The following is a 4313-nucleotide window of genomic DNA, read 5'->3' on the forward strand; positions in this document are numbered from 1 at the left end:
GAATTGATGAATTAAATTTTGCATGATGATTTGAATTTTAATTTAAATTCAATTACCACGATTACTAGTAGAAATTATTATTAACAAACAAAATTAGAATTATTCACTATTACCCACTATCAATTTTTTCTTTATTTAAAAAATTTTATTTTATATTGTACCGTTATTCCCGATTGATCACTATGCGCATTTTAATTTATAGATATAAAACGATCCCTTACATTTAAATAATCAATAATTGATTTTCACGTAAAATGGCATTTAGAATATCTTAATACAATAACAGTTTCAATTTAGACGAAAATATCATAGAAATTTATAATTTAGTTTTAGTTTATAAAAATATATCAATTTTACTATCGTAATAAATTGTAATAAAGGCGTGATAAAACGATAAAAATAGTAAAGATATATCAATTTTTTATCGTAATAAATTATTACGATGTTATAAATTAGTAATAAAAGTTAAAAAATTGTTCATTTATTCATCGTTGTATTCGATAAGTCAGATTTGGCAATTGGTAGAAAACGTACGTTTTCGTCAAACTTCGTGACAGTGGCAGCGATCTTCCACATACATACGATGCGATAGAGCGATCACATCTCAACGAACTCACGTGTAGAGAAGTTCGTTGATATTTTGACTAAATTTTTATAATATCGAGAACATTTTTTTAATTATTTATTGTGAATAATGAAATAAAATTTATTTAATACATTAGTGTCGTATATTATTTTATTTTTTAATTAATATTTACTTATCGCTTCATTTATTTAATCATCTGTACATTCATTTATTTAAACATTTATTTTATAATGTATTTCTTTATATATAATTTTCACTCATTTATTTATTCATTTATTCTTTTACCTATTTATTTCTTCTTTTCTTTTTAATTTATAGTTTATTATTTTAATATATATATTTTTATTTATTCTTTCATCTATTCATTTCTAAATTCATTCCTTGATTTATTCTTTAACTTCTACTCATTTAATTATTTTTTTATCTATTCTATATTTATTTTTTGATTTATTTTTTAATTTATAATTGAATGTGAGTCTCGATATAATTACCACCTCGCTGGTGAGACCCGATAATTGGTTTCTAATTCTTTTTTTCAAAATTTTGTCCACGTCAAAAAGAAAATATTTATTTCGTTAAAAAGTTTCTAAAATATTTTAAATTTAAAAATATTTCATCATTTATTATGATGGAAATCAATGACAAGCCAAGAACTACGTATATATGCAGTCCAATGTAAACTTTTCGCGATTAATTATTTTTTTCAATCATTACATCGGATTGTGCATGTAAAATTTGTAGAATATTTTGAACTCTTTTTACTCACGTATTGCAATGCACAAGCATTGTAATTCTTGATATAAATTAATTATATAATTTCTTTTTTTTCGTTTTAAATGAAATGAGAATATATTTGTTACGCGTTATAAATTTAAGATTTACATTATTATTAATAATAAGTAATAATAATAAGTAAATTAAGATAGATGAAAATAATATCAAGATATAAATTAAGCCTCGTTGTTGTCACAACGTGGGATTAATTGTTATTTTAAAGCGATAAATTCCTATTGTAAAATATTAATTTAAACAATCATTTCATTCCGAATTAATTTTTCTTTTCAGATTTATTTAATTTTTATTTCTTTTTCTTTCTAATTTTTTTCATAATTTATTTAACATTAATTATTAACTATAATTCATCTCGATTATCAATTATTTATATTTTATATTTTTCTAATTCATTTTAATATTCATTTAATTATTAATTTTAATGTTTCGTATTCAATTTATTTATGCGTTCTTAATATATTTAATTTTGTTGCATTTAATTTTTTAACGTTAGATGAGTCTTGATGCGTAGTCACCACTCTCCTCGTGGTGAGACCACGATTTGATAATTGATATCGATTTACATAGATTATTCTTTAAAAAATTTTCGAAGGAAATTTTCCAAAGATAAATTTTTAAAAATCGATACCAAACAGTAAGAACTACGCAGTACCTACGATCCTAGAAAATTGTGCCAATTTTCTTTTGGATATTTTGGTCGGCTAGACTGGACTGCAGGTACCACTTTATTAAACCCCTATCGGAGGTATCGTTGGATCATCGTAGGATCATCGTGGGATGCATGCGTCTTAGTTTTAAGTTAAGTTGAGTTAAGATTATAAGATACATAGATTTAGTTTAAGTAATTGCGAGCGCATTTCGTACAAAAATTACACTCTCCAATTTCGAACGAAAAATAAAATTCTCTATATTTCTTAATTTATCGATTTTATATAGCTAGTTGGTATTAATTCTTCTTTTTTTTTATTAATTATTCTCCAAATCTAATTCGAGTCAATGTCCATCAATCGTCACACAACGATTGCAAGAATTCATCGGGCTGATGCTCTATTTCTGATGGCCAATCGAAGGTCTGCGCTCTTATCGATTGGTACTTTTTGATACCAATTGATCTGAGAGGTCTTGTATGTCGAATGCGGTCTTCTATAAATCGGTCTCGGTGGTTGTAGGATGACTTCCAGTTCCTTCCTGCGTGTCGTTGGGAAGACGTCTTAGTAATCCGATGGTCTTGTAACGACTTCTAGTTCCTTCCTGTGGTCATAGTGGACATCTTGCACTCGACTACATGCCAATGTTGTAACTCTCTGCTGGTCAATATGAATATCATTCGATGAGTCAAATAAGTCGATTAATATAAGCTGCGATGAAAATAGTGGTGACTCGAATTGATTGCTTTGGGGCTCTCATACTTATTTCTTATTAATATTTAAATTAATTAATATTTAAATATGATTTTAATTTCATTTAACATTTTGTTGAATAATATTCTTAATTACAAACAAATAATTCTTTTTGTGTCCCGACGTTTTTTATCAATGTAAAACAACAGTAAAGTAAAACAAAAATTACGATCATAAATTCCGTTTGTTTTAATTTTCTAACGAAAAGAGAAAAATAAATATTTTAACCTGATCCATGTTTCATCCGAGCTTTCTACTGCCATTATATTTTAGATACGTATTGTACCGAAGAACCAAAAGTTCCTATATCTAGTAACTAAATTTCTTGCTTCTTTTCTTTCTTTATTTCTTACGTTTATAAGATGATAGAACAGAATAGCCTTAAAGTTAACGCTCGTGCTTCTCCATAACATGTTAAAGTTGCTTGTGCACATTCACAATGTGCTGTGACATTGGAGGCATATCGGATGATTTTTTTTCTTAATAATAAAAAGAAAAAAAATATTGATGTATTTATTATTAAAAAATTATAAAAGTCATTGACGTTAATATTTGTCTTATTCCAATAATATATATATATATATATAGAGAGAGAGAGAGAGATATTTAATTTTTAATTTTATGATTTTAGTAAAAACTTACACGACATTTAACAACACTAGAGTCAAAACTTCTTTCACCACTTCACCACAAGAAAACACAAAATAGATTCTGAAATGAAACGAGTGTTGTCATTTCATTACAAATTGTTATGGCATTTATTAATGGCAATTGATATAAATTCACACGATATTACCTTGGATTTTTTTCCTCGACTTTATCTTCTACAGAAAATTGTTAATTAGTTGTGCCCGTAATAAGTTTACATATGCTTCGGTCCATAAATTTTCTTTTTTCACCAGATTCTTTACTCATTGCATCATAGTATTTGTTTTTACAACACAAACTACGAGATTAGACCATTATAAATTCTACATTGTCCAATATTTACACATTGTCAATTTCTACCTAATATAATTAAGTAATATTATTCTTAATTAATAATATAAAGAATTAATCTTATTATGGAACGAAATATATTTAAAATAGATTATTATTATTATTATTACGAATGTTTGTATCAATATATTTAAATACAAATATTATTATGAATTTAAATATTTCTGCATTATTATAATTCTTCTAATTATATCGTTTTAAAAAGAATAATCTTGAAAATAACGAAATTATGAAAATTAATATGGATAGAAACTATATGTCAGATTTATATTTATTTATGTTTCAAAATTCTATGATATAAACAATTGTTAATTTTATAATGTAAAATTGGATAAAATGTTCCAGAAAAATGGTTAAATTATTTACACTTTCACATCTTCGAATTAAACAAATAAAGAAAACTAAAATACTTTATTAAGCAGTTATTAAAATATTTATTATTTCAAACCATCGATTTTCTTTTTTTATTTCTTTTCATTGTCAAATTTTCAACTTTCATATAGGTGACGTATTTCATTCGTATATAATCATTAAGG

The 4313-nt window shown here is 24.9% G+C and overlaps 1 long non-coding RNA gene across 1 annotated transcript; it reads right to left on the reverse strand.

Moving 5' to 3' along the window:
* Nucleotides 1-3032: 3032 nt before the first annotated feature.
* Nucleotides 3033-4087, reverse strand: LOC116185800. Its single transcript, XR_004150712.1, has 2 exons — nt 3678-4087; nt 3033-3489 (listed from the first exon to the last, which is right to left on the reverse strand). It is a non-coding gene; the product is annotated as an uncharacterized LOC116185800 (long non-coding RNA).
* Nucleotides 4088-4313: the final 226 nt, after the last annotated feature.

Source organism: Apis dorsata, unplaced genomic scaffold (assembly GCF_000469605.1).
Source record: "Apis dorsata unplaced genomic scaffold, Apis dorsata 1.3 scaffold_291, whole genome shotgun sequence".
In the NCBI taxonomy this organism is placed as follows: Eukaryota; Metazoa; Arthropoda; class Insecta; order Hymenoptera; family Apidae; genus Apis; species Apis dorsata.